Below are 17528 nucleotides of genomic sequence, written 5' to 3'. Positions count from 1 at the left end.
AAATGGAGTCGTGGTCAGCTTTACCGAAAGGAGAGCGGGGGAGGGCCTTATATGCATCGCAGAACTTAGAATAACAATGATACAGGGTTTTACCAGCCCTGGTAGCACAATCGATATGCTGATAGAATTTAGGGAGTCTTGTTTTCAGATTAGCCTTGTTAAAATCCCCAGCTACAATGAATGCAGCCTCAGGATATGTGGTTTCCAGTTTACATAGAGTCAAATAAAGTTTGTTCAGGGCCATCGATGTGTCTGCTCGGGGGGGAATATATGCGGCTGTGATTATAATCGAAGAGAATATTCTCTTGGTAGATAATGTGGTTGACATTTGATTGTGAGGAATTCTAAGTCAGGTGAACAGAAGGACTTGAGTTCCTGTATGTTGTTATGATCACACCACATCTCGTTAATCATAAGGCATAACCCCCCCCCCCCCAGAAAGATGCTTGTTTCTGTCGGCGCGATGCGTGAAGAAACCAGCTGGCAGTACCGACTCCGATAGCGTGTCTCGAGTGAACCATGTTTCCATGAAGCAAAGAACATTAGTCTCTTAAGTCTCTCTGGAATGCTACCCTTGCTCGGATTTCATCAACCTTGTTATCAAGAGACTGGACATTGGCGAGTAGTATGGTAGGGAGTGGTGCGCGATGTGCCCGTCTCCGGAGCCTGACCAGAAGACCACTTTGTCTGCCCCTTTTACGGCGTCGTTGGTTTGGTTCGCCGGCTAAGATCCGATCCATTGTCCTGGGTGGTGGGCAAAACAGAGGATCCGCTTCGGGAAAGTCGTTTTCCTGGTCATAATGATGGTGAGTTGATGTTGCTCTTATATCCAGTAGTTCCTCTCGGCTGTATGTAATAAAACCTAAGATTACCTGGGGTACCAATGTAATAAATAACATGTAAAAAAAACTAAATACTGCATTGTACAGTTGTTTATTCCATGTGTAACTCTGTGTTGTTGTTTCTGTCGCACTACTTGTTGTAAATGAGAACTTGTTCTCAACTAGCATACCTGGTTAAATAAAAAAATAAGAATGTGTTTTTCCCCACAAAATGGCTTTATTACAGACATAAATACTCTTAAGCACCACCTCAGACGATCCCACTGGTGAAGAAGCCGGATGTGGAAGTACTGGGCTGGCGTGGTTACACGTGGTCTGCGGTTGTGAAGCTGGTTGGGTGTACTGCGAAATTCTCAAAAACAATGTTGGAGGGCAGCTTATGATAGAGAAATTCACATTAAATGATCTGGAAACAGCTCTGGTGGACACACCTGTCAGGTGGGTGGCAAAGGAGAAATGCTCACTAACAGTGATGTAGAGAAATTTCTGTGCAAAATTTGAAATACGCATTTTGTACATATGGAACATTTCTGGGACATTTTTATTTCAGCTCATGAAACATGTGACCAACACTGTACATTTTGCATTTATAATTTTGTTCACTGTATATTTTCTTGATAGTATGAACATCTGTAGATCAGCTACAGTTTATGGGACTATCCAAATACTGTGTGACCTAAAAAACTGTTTCCCTGTTTATTTGTAAATAAAATGAGCCTTCCAGTCACTGGTCTGCCTCTCTCGGTGGTTCTCTGGCCCATTTACTGCCAGTAGCTGAACCCCATGGAATAGGTCGTAGTTTTAATCATATTCAACAATGCTCATCATTTGTTGAAATTTCAGTAGCCTGTCAAGCAGGGTGAACGTTTACTGTAAGACAAAGCACCTTTCCTGTGATCTCTAACCTTTTATTACAGAGGCCAATGCACATCGCTTTCCATGCTGACAAAGTATTTTGTTAGAAGGTGAACTTACCGAAATGTGCTGAGATTAGGCAAAAACCTGAAATGTTTATCTGATGATGAATACATGTTTGGTGCAGTGCCTGAGCATGTCATTCCTACATGCTTATTTTGTTCAAGAGCACCCTAACCATCACCCTAACCCAGCACTCAGGCCAAAAAACCTGTACAAAATCTTACTTTAATATTAGCCAAATATCCTTCATAGACTCATCAGATTCCAATGCACTAGTTAGCTACACGTGTACATTTCACAAAAAAACAGGCATTATATTAACTGAATTAGTGTTCCTTTGAGAGTTCAGTTCAGTTGAATTTCCATTTAGGCTACTGTTGATGTTGAGTGGGTACTTACATGCATGCTGTGACTGTGATGTTAATACCCACTTGCAAGACCAAGATTTATGTCAACGTGAATCAGCTGGGGTTCAAAGAAGTTGGTGAAAATCACTTCCTGAGAAGACAAATAGGATTTTATTAAGAAAGAAATAGCTGCCCACACATAGCAAAGTAATTGTCTAGCATGACTCACCTCTGCAAATTGCTCCATTTCCCATTCTAATCATTTCATGTGAATATGGAATTGACAATCAGTGAGATGTCAGGTATTGAAGTTTATTTTGAAAAGCCTTTAATCTGAGACTATGAATCCTGCTATGACACCAGAGCATTATGTAAAAATTGCATAGGGTATCACCATAACATCGATGCCATAAATCTTTTTTTGTTTTTTTATGAATGCAGTGTTTCAGTCGGAGGGAATGAGGCACAACAGAAATGAGCCTTTGCTGTCAGCCCACAGAACAGTCCTGTTTCAGCCCCAGACGAGAGCTCCATTTCTCTTCCTAATTGTCCCGTCAGATAAATGGGTTTTAGAAGTGTCCCCTGGTTACTGACCCATTTCTTGTCCATTTGATTAGCACAAAAGCTCCCGGATTTTTGCCGTGCGGCTCAGAGACAAATTGGACAGTAAACTAGGCAGGATTGGGATATGATGGACGAGCTTAATTTTTTCCCCTCCTTTATCTGCCGTGTCAGAGAGATGAGCTCAGATCCTCCGAGTCATTTCTGGAGATAAGGCTGTAGGCTTATAAACTGAGCCTCCCAAGCCCAATGTTCACCTTCTCACACTGACACACTGCAGTGTTCATTTCGTCAACAAAAATAGCAACTAAAATATTTGTCAAACACCTATTTTCCAGTGGCATTTGATGAAACTATAACTGACTAAATAGACAGAGAAAAAAATATAACTTGCCGGAAATTATTTTTCATTTCAGTTGACTAAAACGAGATGAGACTAAATTATCTATGTGACTAAAATCTAACTACTATGTCGACTGGATAAGAGATTTTGGAGAGATTGAGAGCTTTTCAGTGATAAGCACTATTAATGTTAGCAGCGCAGTTCTGTTCAGCAGTGGGAAGGATGCCCCACACCCTCCACATACAGCCTAGCCTACATCAGCTGGTGAGCTGCGGGGGACCAAGCGATGAGGGTGGGTAGACAGGCAGACAGGCTTTGCTCCGTGACCGCCTCTGATTATACACATCACACAGGCGACTCTCTTTTTCCCCCATAGCTAACCAGTCACCACCAGCCTTTTAGTTAGATACCCTTGGACTTGTTAAGAAACACAAGCTGCTTTAAGACATTCATACTAAAGCATAATTAACTTTAGTAGTAAAACAGTCTAGCTATGTTTTTCTCTCCTTTGAGTATAGAAACATTTTTGAATTTGCAGTCTCGCTCAACCCCCACACTTTACCCACTGTATTACATAGTAAGGTTCTGTAGCCATTAGCCAACGTACTAGCCAAGTCTCCCTCTTTTCCTCAGAGAATGAAGACATTACCGTTCAACAGATATGTTCCATAATACCGGCGCTATGTTTTTTTCTTTCAATCGTGCATTGGCGGGCCATATCTGACATTCATGAAGCATATCACAGGCCATCCTAAAACTAGGCTACTTCCATACCGGACTGTTAACCATTTGTTTAGGCTACACCTTGTTCAGTCATGTTACCTCATTAGCTAGCTACAACTAACAATCTGGGGTGTGTTCAGCAGGACACAACATTTTGGAAAGTTCAGATATGAATATTTTATATTGAACAAACACGCCTCGGACATGTTGAATAAGGAATAATGTCCGCTCTATTCATTGTTTTTCTATCTGCAACATTCAATAACGTTTTGCAACTGAACGTGGCCCTGGTAACATTACCAGTAGCCTATATGCAAACATTTGGTGGCACAGAAAGAAAGGAAAAGGAATATCAAACAATTTATTGACAATGTCCCACTTGCCACTATGCTATATCTGATTGGATAATTAACTTTGAGTTAATGTGGACCCAGTAACTCAGATTTGAGCACTTAGACCAGGACTCGAGCACAGGGACTCAGACTTCAGCCATAGGGACTCGTTACTCGACTTGTGACTCGACCATTGGTAACTCAGACATTGGGCACTTGGGACTTGATTCGGACTGGAGGTTTAGTGACTCAACTACATCACTGGGAGAAACACTCATTAGCTCCCCTTCTATTATTTGACATCAATGTGGTTGCATCATATTTTGAATGTTGATAACAATGGCAATGACGCGATGGAGGTGAAACCAATACTAATTTGCCAATACTTTGAGGCATCATCTGGTGTTTGTGCTTTTCTCTCTCTTTCTCTCTGTCTCTTTATCTCTGCACTTTTGTGAGTGTGTTTGTTTTGAATGTTACGTGCAGTATCTATGTAGGCTGAATTAGACATTTATATGGCCAGATAATCCTTATATATTCTTATATACACTACCGTTCAAAAGTTTGGGGTCACTTAGAAATGTCCTTGGTTTTGAATTGTATTTTTTTTATACCATCATCTTTGAAATGCAAGAGAAATGCCACAATGTATTATTCCAGCCCAGCTGCAATTTAGATTTTGTCCACTAGATTGCAGCAGTGTATATGTAAAGTTTTAGACTGATCCAAAGAACCATTGCATTTCTGTTAAATATTTTGTATCACAACTGCCCAAATGTGCCTAATGGGTTTATTAATAACTTTTCATGTTCAAAACTGTGCACTCTCCTCAAACAACAGCAATGGTATTCTTTCACTGTAATAGCTGCCTAGAAGGCCAGCATACCAGAGTTGCCTCTTCACTGTTGACGTTGAGACTGGTGTTTTCCGGGTACTATTTAATGAAGCTGCCATTTGAGGACTTGTGAGGCATCTGTTTCTCAAACTAGACACTCTAATGTACTTATCCTCTTGTTCAGTTGTGCACCAGGGCCTCCCAGTCTTCTTTCTATTCTGGTTAGAGCCTGTCTGCGCTGTTCTGTGAAGGGAGTAGTACACAGCGTTGTACGAGATCTTCAGTTTCTTGGCAATTTCTCACCTGGAATAGCCTTCATTTCTCAAAACAAGATTAGACCGACGAGTTTCAGAAGGAAGTTATTTGTTTCTGGCCATTTTGAGCCTGTAATCAAACCCACAAATCCTGATGCTCCAGATACTCAACTAGTCTAAAGAAGGCCAGTTTCATTGTTTCTTTAATCAGCACAACAGTTTTCAGCTGTGCTAACATAATTGCAGAAGGGTTTTCTAATGATCAGTTAGCCTTTTAAAATGATAAACTTGGATTAGCTAACACAACGTGCCATTGGAACACAGTAGTGATGGTTGCTGATAATGGGCCTCTGTACGCCTACGTAGATATTCCATAAATAATCAGCCGTTTCAAGCTACAATAGTCATTTACAACGTTAACAATATCTACACTGTATTTCTGCTCAATTTGATACTATTTTAATGGACCAAAAAATGTGCTTTTCTTTCAAAATCAAGGACATTTGTAAGTGACACCAAACTTTTGAATGGTAGTGTATGTTTGTTGGTAGGACAAGGCTATGTATGTTTGTGCACATGGAAGTCAGAGATGTATGTTTACTATAGGTTAATGAAGCAATGTAAATGAGATGTGACTAAAATGAAACATAGTTTAGTTGACTAAAATGGCCCTGTTTTCGTAATTTTGACAATAACTAGTCTAAATCATTATTCAAATGACAAAAATGTGACTAAGAGTAACAATATTTGAGTTAAAATGACTAAGACTAGACTAAATCATAAAAAATAGTGCTAAAATGAACACTGACACACTATAATCTCTGTTAAAAGAAAATACTCTTCGTGAACCTGTGATCTGGATACTCTGTAATCTCACCTCATTGTCAATGGATGCATACAGTAGACCCAAGTGTGTGCCTGAATACAGATAACTTTTGTTAAAATGTTACTTTATTTTGATCATTTAGATAACTAAATTAATGATGTGAACAAGAAGTTGACAAGCTAAAAGTTAACAGAACATCCTGAATAAATGAGAAAAAAGTCACTGTTCTCAATACTAGTATGTTCAGGCAAAGACAAGGCCTCTAATTCTTTATGGGTCATAACATTTTTATTGTTTCTGTGGTTGGCAGCAACAACTAAAAAAACTTCACTCTGCAGAAACCCTTAACAGTAAGGCAAAGCAATCAGAAAAAGGATCTGTCAGCATTTACAGGATAAGGCTAAATTTAATTAACTTAATTAATGTGCACATACTCAAAGCGTGGGAAGCTGTTGTTTTGCCTTTTGAAAACTCCTGGTTCCATTTTGGATTGAATTGGTCCCTAAACCCCTTATTGGTAGTCTGAATCAGGGCTCAGTGTTTATGCTACAGCTACTGAGGCCCACTGAGGGGCAGAATCCTATGTGAGACACTTTCATAATTTGCTTCTCTTTGCCTTTGTTCCTATTCCTGGCACATCATAAGAATATCGATTTGGTAGGGAACAGACATAGCATTTGCTGAGACGAAGGAAAAAAACGTCCCTTTTGCGCTTTTCCAATTGGCAACAATCAGGATGCCTTGATTGCCTTTAAATGCCAGCGTCAGAGTGAGGCCCATGGTCATTATGTCTGTATTGATCAGAAGTTCTGACGTAGGCGCCTTTATCCATTGCCACAAATATTACTGGGACCTTTACACAACAACAAATCACGACTCCATCTTATGACAAACTGTCTATGAACGTAGAATGTTGTGCTGTACATACATACATGTATATAAGAGTCCTATGAGGGTTTCAATGGAAATGTTAGCTCTCTTAACAGCTAATGCAGGGGTCAAACCAGACCAATATAATGTCTACACTTTCCATGCATCTGGCCTTTAAATCCATTCATATGTATGGATTTAAAGGCCAGATGCCCCTGTATTAGCTGTTAAGAGAGCTAAGATTTCCATTGAAACCCTCATGGCACTCTTTTCTTGAATATCAATTCAATGACTGTGTAAACACAATCAAAATACCCATCTTTCCATATTGCATTCTATCACCCATCTTTCCATATTGCATTCTATCACCCAAGTGACTCATGCTTACACATTTCAGTTTGAAATACCCCTGCTGTATACACTGTAGAGCCTTTGTGATCCCATTATTGTGTACAGTCCTTAAATACAGTAAGGCACGTTCACAGTGTTAATCGCAATCTAACTGTTCATTGTTAGCCAAAGAACATCTCAGGTCTGATTCACAGATAAACTAATTTTCTCATTGGGCACAATGGTGATAGCAATGAAATACATCTTGCCAGTAAATGGAAATCATTTTGCTACAGCAGTTTGTAACTTACTTGGAAAATAAATCAGCTTTTTACCATCTTCGCTTACCTTGGGAAACTTTTCAGTATTGCAAAGAGCCACTAGTCTGTTCATATCAAATGTGCAAAAGGAAAGATGATTAACAGAATTCCATCGTCTGTATTGGTGATGTCCTACAACCTAAGATGGTCACCTCACCACACCTTGAGTTTCTTAGTATACTGTGCCTTGAAGATAACAGTAGATTGATGTTATACAAGATACAGGAAAAATATCCCAGTTAGTAATATCCCAATGCTCACTAGTTTGATACATTTCAGTTTCAGGAAGAGTAGCCCTAACATTTTCCTTCAACTAGACTCGAAGTTGGTCATTTGTTATTTGTGTTTCTGGTCGAATTGTCTGGATCTCCCGTGCCAGTTATAGTAGCTTTTGGTGAACAACTCAGCTTCCCAGCCAAAGTCATTACCGTGAGTCTCCATTGCGCACATGTACTGTAATGGCATCGATGGAGCTGACAAACTCCCCGCTAAAGCTCAGGAATGGCTGCTTACTGCCATCTGTCTAACACAGATAGAGTGGGATTGGAAAGAATCAATGAACTCCTAATTAATTCAGAAAAGCAATCATGCCGAAGCAAGGTTGGACAGATCCGGGCACTGCCAGAAGTCGGCCATTAAGGGCCTTCCATTCAGTAGCATTGCTGACAGACTGACAGGTCCAGTCCGTTAGATGGTCTTCACTGAAGTGCATCTATTCAACGATGTGTACAGACATTACCTTGGAATTGCAGGGCAATCATTCACACAACAGCCTGGTCAATACAGTGCACAGGTACTATCTTGTGTTAAAGAACTTCATTTGTTTAATCTATCTTGTTGGATGCGTTTGTTGACAAGACAGGTGTACAGTAACCCTCTCCTTCTCCTCTGATTTGATGCTCTCTTGATAATTCCAGGATAATTCTAGTACCGCTTCTCACCTTCCATTTGTTGCTTTCACTTTTTGACATGGATCTCTGAAAAGTCTAAATCTATAGCCTTTTACCGAACAGTTGGCAATATGAATGGTTTGTTGCCATTTGTGTGGCCAATTTATAAAGTATCTTTCTTTGACATTGGCTCTTTTCAAAGGCATTTTGTACAGAATGATCAGTTCTTTAACCATTCCAAAAATGGATGTAGCAACTACAGATTGTGCCTTGAAGTCTATCAAAAGTGTGCGAGTTTGAGCATGTGTCCATTAGGCCTAAGGATTTTTTTTTTTTATCAGTATGAATTAGATTGAGCAAAAAAGCCCCACTTTTATTCCATAGGCTGGGATCCGCACTATGTAGCTGTTGCAAGAGTACATTTTTCACTGGCTGTCCACTGGTATCAAAAACAATGATTGGTAGGCAGCTGAAACTTCTTGAATTCAACCATTACTAGGTTCAAATACATAGATTTGTGAACAGCCATCCACAAATGGTAAAGCACAAATAGCTCAATCAGAGAGAGCAGCATGATTCTCATCAATGAGCTATGTAGATTTTTTTGATTTAACTAAGCAAGTGAGTTAAGAACAAATTCTTATTTACAATAACAGCCTACCCTGGCCAGACAACGCTGGGCGAGTTGTGCGCCAACCTATGGAACGCCCAGTCACAGCTGGATATGATGCAGCCTGGATTTGAACCAGTGACTGCAGTGATGACTCTTGCACTGAGCTGCAGTGCCTTATACCATTGCACCACTCGGAAGCCCAATAATAAGTGATATCCATATCGCCGTAGACTACACCACTGCTGTCATCTTTACATGCAAGCGTTTATTCAAGTTGGATAATGTTTGGATGCCGACAGCAGTCGCACCATTGGAAGACATAGAATTGGACTGTAGCCTACAAAAGCCTATTCCTGCTCTTACACTGCGATCCATCAAACACATTTGGTGTATCATCACAGTGGTCTCTGACTTGTGGGCAGACTTGCTCAGGTGGAACATACTTAAACTTGCGCCTTTTTTCAATGTTGATTTGAATGTCATTGAGAAAACAGAGAAGTGTCAAAGATCTAACATCTTTTCTGAATTTATAAGTAATCCTCAAAGTAATCATCTAGTTTTTCACAAGTATCTGAGTACAATATTTTTGCTGGTAACGTAACGGATTACAGTTACCATTTTTTGAATCCCTTTTTTGTTACTCAACAACCCTGCTCATATGCATTGGGAGTTTTTTTGGTCAAATATTGTGGCAACTTGACATTTAACATAAACACCCAGGCTGTTGTGATCGCTATATTTGTCGAGATGGGAGACCTATTTTGTTGTTTTGTTTTTTTAGACCCGAAGTATATGTCAGTCTTATCCATGTATGCAGCTCAAACCTTCATTGCAATATCAATATATCAGCCACTGTCGACAAGATGAAAAATGATCTGCAAAATCAATGGTTTTATATTACCATCTCCATGGTCTGTGTGTATGTAGAATAGAAGTGACTTTGTAAAGGGGGAGATGTGCTTGATTTTCAACCCTACATTCTGAGAATAGAAAAATATCCTCTAATGCATTTACTTCCATTTAGACTTTAAAATTGCACAGCCATGAAGTTATCTGGAAAGATTTTGTGGCTATATTCCAGGTTGTCTGTGCTAAGAACAGCTTGTGGAAGCAGGTGCTCCATAAGACTGCTAATGAGGTGCAATACTACAAATATACCATGTGTGAAGAAGACAGTTGATTGACACGTTGTATGTTAGTGCTATTGCAGTTCATTAGCTTTTTCAACTTTGGAAAAGTTGAGAATATATGCATACAGTATTTACCTGTAACAGTGTGCAACATGCATCCTTTAACCATGTTTTTCACATTATTTGTGCCTGCTCTCTTTTTTTATTTATTATGTTAACTGCGATATATGTTTTCATCAGGTTGGTACTCTGCATTCAGTTCTACTGCAGCACAGTTATATTGCACTGAGGATATTTAATTGCAGCTCATGTCTGGCAAAATTGCACTGCAACGTAAAGTATGTGTCACGGTTGTTCAAAGGAGAGGACCAAGGTGCAGCGTTGTGAGCGTACATCTTCTTTATTTTAATCAAAATGACGCCAAACAAAACACTACAAAAACAAACCGTGAAGCTCAAAAGCAAAGTGCTCCAAACAGAGTCAACCTCCCACAAACACGGGTGGGGAAAAAGGGTAACTAAGTATGGTTCCCAATCAGAGACAACGATAGACAGCTGTCCCTGATTGAGAAACATACCTGGCCAAACACAAAGAAATAGAAAACATAGAACACAAAACATAGAATGCCCACCCCAACTCACGCCCTGACCAATCCAAAATAGAGACATAAAAAGGATCTCTAAGGTCAGGGCGTGACAGTATGACCAGAGGCGCCCTTCCCATAGGGGGCACAGGGGCACGTGCCCCCTCAGGTTTGTCCTGTTAATATGTATATCTTTTTAAAATTTATTTTGTACAAAATGTTTTGTTGTTTCTCTGTAATACTACTATTCACTTAGCAATTTTATGACATTGGCTTTAACTAGCCCAGACAGGTTCCCAATCTCTATACCTCATTACTAGCTACCAAGAAGCCATTTCAGGCCACCAATCAAGTTATAGAAGTTTGTCTATCCATAGGCCAGCGCGTCCATAAGTAAATTGAATTAAATTCCCAAAATTATATAGCCTAATTAGTCTACTCCTGTCTCTACAGAAATAAACACAATTATTTAAAAATTGTCTACTACACCAGAATGTTTGTTGAGTTGCGACTGTCAGTTAAAAGTAGAGGCACAGCCAGGCATATCTCAATATTTCATAATACAATCACCAGAAAACATAGTATGGAAAGCACAGACTGTAATAGATTGTTTAGTTATCAACAATATAGCCTGTCTTACTGGTACCAGTGGAGATCATCGACCATATCCATAGTGAGTGCACAGAGTGCCCTTTCTAGTATTTCAGCGATCAGCCCTTCTTTATCGGCTTTGATGATTGTCCCTCTACATACAAAAATGCTGCTATGAGCCATGAGCACTGCACAATGCAGGGGAATGTCTAGCTGGGGAAATCATCAGCAGCAGCCTGCTAGCTCATTCTCCAACAGAAAGGTGCAGCATTGAGAAATTGATTAATTGACACAGTAACCAAAATCGAAATTCCTGTTACAGATATCAGTTTAGTTTAATTCACTAATAATAAGGCTTGTGTTTACGTGCCCGGACATGCATGCAATAATAAAGTTAGGTTGCACTGAAAGTAAAGGGGCTGAATAATTTTGCACGCCCAATTTTTCAGTTTTTGATTTGTTAAAAAAGTTTGAAATATCCAATAAATGTCGTTCCACTTCATGATTGTGTCCCACTTGTTGTTGATTCTTCACAAAAAAATACAGTTTTATATCTTTATGTTTGAAGCCTGAAATGTGGCAAAAGGTCGCAAAGTTCAAGGGGGCCGAATACTTTCGCAAGGCACTGTATTTATTTAAAATGGCAGTATTGTTAAATTGACATCTGTTTGTAAGGTTTTCTCAAAAGGGTATGTTTAAAATAAAAAATAAAAAAACATAACCAATTATTGTTTAAGATAAGATAAGTCATGAATATGATTACCGCTGGCTCTCTCATATGCAGTGATGGAAAAAGTACTGAATTGTCATACTTGAGTAAAAGTAAATGTACCTTAATAGAAAATGACTCAAGTAAAAGAGAAGTCACCCAGTAAAATACCACTTGAGTAAAAGTCTAAAAGTATCTGGTTTTAAATGCACTTACTGTAAGGACAGTGGTGGATAAAGTACTAAATTGTCATACTTAAGTAAAAGTCAAATTCCTTATATTAAGCCAACCAGACAGCACAATATTTGTATTTACCGACAGCCAGGGGCTGTATTTTTACTTAGTTACTTTACATCACTGCTCATATGTAACACCACAGTTAACATCTCAACTTTTACATTGCATTACCAGAGTAGATTATGTCCTCTCCTCACACAGTTTCCTCTTGTCGTTATAGATATTTCATCGAACTGTAAAAGAAAACATCTTTCCTGGCACTGAAAATATTTTTTTTCCATCTTCGCACATCCACCAAACCCTCCCTGATTGTCGCCTTATTTTTACTTCTTCATATTTGTCATGAAGCAGAGTTTCTTCTCATTTCCCCTTTACTTTCCCACATCTTTTCATAAAGCGTGTTTTCTATGTCGTCTTGATCACGTTATTCCGAGTCGTTCTCATTAAGGACGCAGTGGGGGAGCGGCGGGAGGGGAGCGGCGGGAACATTAAACGCATGATCAAACCGGAGAGGAGTTAATGGGGAAGAGCAGAATCACCCTGCGGCTTTTCCCATGGGGGGCCATAGAACAGGGAAAGAGACAAAGCGCTCACACACACACACACACACACACACACACACACACACACACACACACACACACACACACACACACACACACACACACACACACACACACACACACACACACACACACACACACACACACACACACACACACACACACACACACACACACACACACACACACACCACTCCAAGGTTACTGCTGTCACCTCACCCGGAGCCAAGGCAGATGGGACAAAGCGTTCCCAGCGTTCCGAAGCCACAGACAGCCATACGTTTTCACCCTGTGAAGACATTTTAAAGGCCTGTCATCCCCAGACTGTCAATCCCTATCCCGGTATTAATCTGTATCCTCTGGATCAAGGAATGCCACAAGGCTGACCATTTGCCTCTTTCACCTATATTGTCCACCTTTAAACCCTTCTCATCACCTAATATGCCTGGGAGACATTTGGGGTTAATTGTACATTCAGTGCAGGGCTAAGTACTGCATATCATCTTAGATCACAGCAGTTATTGAACCAAAATGTGTCTAGAATTGCCATTTTGCTGAATTCCACGAAGGGCGTTTTAACAGTGAATTGTGAGTGACAGGTTTGATTAACTCAGTCAAAGCCTTGTTAAGAATAGTGTGTCGATTTGATTGAGACTCTGTCCATATAGAGTTAGAAAAAGTTCAACTCATTTGAACTTTTTAGGCACTGAAATATAACAGTCTCATGATGGATGGCCCTCTAGGGCCATCGTACTACTGCTCTACTACTATGGCTGACCCTGTAAAACTATACGTTTCACTGCACCTGTCTGTGATATGTGACAATATTATTTTGGTTTTGACTTGTCTCCGTTGTCCATCGCCTGAGCCCCATAGTCAAAGCATTGTCTCAATCTGATTTTGATGGATACGAACCACCACAAACCATCACAGCTCAAGTCTAGAAGATGTGTAACATCAATATTTGTGAAGGGTCTGACTCAAGTGCACTGACGCATCTCTGTTTGGTGAATGCAGTGAGATTTGAGACATCTACAGTAGACAGAGTACATTAAACAAACAGACTAGTGACAGCTTCCATAAGAGTTAGAAGAATACTGCCTCTGGATCCTGATACCGTGTGTGCCAATTCCAGTTAGGAAACCAAATCTCACATGTCGAAGTACACTCTTGTTCCTCAATCAATACCTACATCGAGCAAATCATCGAGTATCGACCCACCACCTGAAAGCACTTATGTAGATAGATAGAGCGAGTAGGCCAGCATGCAGGAAAATAAACGCACAAACCCATCTGCACTAATGTTGACTGATTGCGAGGGCCCCGCCGCCTCCATGCACGGAACTGTTTGGCAACTGCTCGTGTCAGGGAGTTTTATTCCATGTGTCATAATTTTTTATGAATGTTACAAATGGAGGGATTGGATGAAAACAGATCTACAGATGTTGGAATGGGAGAGAGGAAGGGAGAGAAATGGAGAGAGAGAGAGAGAGAGAGAGAGGGGGAGAGGGTGAGAGGGAGGGAGAGAGAGAGAGACTACGTCAGAGGAGTGATAATAATAGTCCTACTGGGACACTGTGCTTCAGCGAGACCCCATCTGACTAGTATACTAAATACTGGTGTTGAACGACTGCTATCACACACTTCACCTTGTACTTCTCATTTGGCTTTTCTAACCAGCCGCAACATGACTTATAATATACAGTACATTATTATCTGAAATATGATATTATGACCATGTTCCCAGTTTGCTAAAGATATAAACTGTGTAGATGAATGACTATCCTCATTTAAAGGAACTGTGAAGGTGACTCCTATGATTCTTTTTAGGAAGGGATTAATTCAAAGGATGTATTCTAATTACTCCTAGTTTCACTCCTCGCTGAGAAAATTGACAAGAAATAATTATTATTCACATGTTCGTTGATCCCTTGCTCCTTCTTATAATCGTATAATTTCAATATCCTATACCGACATTCGGGAACCATAGAATTTACATGCATGCATTTGGTGTGACGTAACTCATACAGAGGCGTTATTACATGAGAAATAACATCATTTGTAATAATGCCTCTCTATTCTATGTTTTAGATGTGTTACATGTTGAAACCTACATTTTCGGGTTACTTCTCCAAGAAATGGTTGCATTTTAATCAGGCCTACAGATATAGGATCTTAAATTGACCAGTTTCTCACATCAGGAAAATAATCCTGCAGCAACAGGAAATGTAAATTATTCTGTGGATTATAATTAATAGACATTTTTGCACTGTTAATGCAAATCAAGTCTGACATTTTTCAGTGGAAATTGCAAACTTTAGAAGCCTTTTTAAACGTGTCCTGGAACAACAGGATGATCAAATTAAGATCCTACATCTGTACATGGATCATAATGTACCACAAACAAGGTACAGACCAAAATTGGGAGAGTGGGTGATAGAGGGGGAAAGGACTCAAGGAATAGAGATATGAACGCATTTCAACACAACATTCACAGAGTGGAGTTCCATGAACCAAGGTTGGCCCATCTAAATATAAAGGTAAAATGCTGAACACATGACATCAGGGGTATGGGATGCACATAAACTGTACATGCCTTAGAGTAGGACCTCTGACATTTTAATATCCACCTGAGAGTTTGTCACTTACTTACACTGGAAATGTCTCTTTTTAGAGATAGAGAGACAAAAAGAGAGAGAGATAAATCCCAATTCAATCAAATGCAGAATATTTATAGCAGAACATTTACCCCAGAATGTTTACGCCAGACTTGGGTTCAAATAGTATTTGCATCATGAACACGGTGTGAACAATACATGTGTAAATAGTTGCCATCCATTCAATTTATCTTATAAATCATTGGAAAAACAGGTCACCATTGGTCTCTTCTGAAACGCATGTTGGAATGAGTGCAAAATTACTGTTGATCTGCACCATCTAATTCTAACACGTCTCTTTCAAATTACCCCCCCCCCCTCCCCTCCCCCAATTACTATCAGTGTTAGTAATCCCTAAGGAGGCTCTATGCCGTGCTAATTATTCTTTACAAACAGCGATGTATGTCTGTGTTCCCCCATTCACAAGTGCATGACCATGCACATCAAATTAGGATAAGAAGTCTTATAGCATATTAAAAAATATATATAATAATAATAATAATAATAATTTGGTCCTGGCAAAGGAAGGTGGATGCAGCCGCCGCTATCTGGATTCTCCTTAGTTTGATTGTCTTTCATTCTTTCCTGATCAGCAAATAAAAGCAGGAAATGATATGATGCTATGAAAAGCTGTATTTACTGTTGCCAATAGAACACAGATTGATAGTCTGTTCGTCATCAGCTGGTGAAAAGTTGACATGTTTCCGGCTCGATTTGAAGCTAAACAACAGAAATGGTAACCTTGCGAAGGCTGGGATCCCAGTGATAAGGCAGTGTTTGGCTCACTCTGACTGAGGTGAGGCCTTTCATTCCACCCCAAATAACAAGGCTAGAGGGACCTTGTTATCCTCCTCACTTCTGCACCATGCCTGTCAGCCAGGCCGGCAATTACTCTGTCGGAGCGATTTGGATGGCTTTCCTAAGAGTGTGGCCTGACACCTGTCTGTTAGCTGCACTTGTCTACATATCAGACAGCTGGGTTCACCTAGTATTTAACATTTTTCAAATCTTGTGAACTTTTGATTGAGCCTGTCTAGAGTGCCATTACAATGAGCCCGTTCTCCCCATTAAGGTGCCACCAACCTCCTGTGGTACCAATTACTGTATGTATCACAGACATCCAGGGGATATTATGCTTGTGAATTAGTACACATGTCGAAAAGGTGAACAAAAGTTTTCTAAACACAGAAAAGTATGAACTGTACAGCATAACTTAAAATAGAGAAGTCATATCATTTTCAGATTTTACTGCTAACACTAGAGCCAGCATCACCTAAGGTGGCATCACAAATTAAACGTGTTTCTTTAGAATTGCACAGCAATTGGAGCATTACATTTCAGGTTGTCACCAAGGGTTGGAAAGAAGGCTGGGGGGGATCGCAGTTCATTTCAGCGGCCCTGTGGACCGTGGCAATCTTTTAAAAGCTCATCATTCCCCCTAATGCTCATTAGGCTGACTGAACATGCCTTTAAAAAAGTCAGAACGCCTAACTGAGGCACTGATCCCCCTGATGCACCCTATTGTCTACAGCCTCCTCTTCGCTCCTTTTGCCTGGCACACTTTCTCAAAGAGATTCATGAGACGGAACCACTCGAAGCAGACTGAACTTCACAAGTTTTCGCTCACTGAAACATCACTGCAGCAGTGTGTAAAGTTGTTTTTCTATCGCTCATATCTTCCCCTCCATCTGATCATCCATCTGTGGTCACTCTGCAATATTTTGTAAACACACAATCTGAGAAGGACTTATAAATATTTATGGTGTTACAAACAGCAGTACATACTAATAACAGCTGCTTTCCTCCTGTGACAACACCTGTTTGCAACATCAATTAACTACAAGCTAATTATACTTCCAAAATAATTGTATTAGCCTCCTCACAGTTTGGTGGATGAATCCACTACACCTTACTTAAGAATAGCTACAATGATTTGTTCAGTAATAGTGTCCTCACTATATCATTATACGGATGTATTGAGTGTCATGACAACCATCTCTTTGTGTCATGTATGGCATACAGCTGGACCTGTGGGGTTTCCTCTGCTCTGGACC

This window comes from Oncorhynchus mykiss, chromosome 15 (genome assembly GCF_013265735.2).
Source record: "Oncorhynchus mykiss isolate Arlee chromosome 15, USDA_OmykA_1.1, whole genome shotgun sequence".
In the NCBI taxonomy this organism is placed as follows: Eukaryota; Metazoa; Chordata; class Actinopteri; order Salmoniformes; family Salmonidae; genus Oncorhynchus; species Oncorhynchus mykiss.
This window is presented reverse-complemented; position numbering follows the sequence as displayed.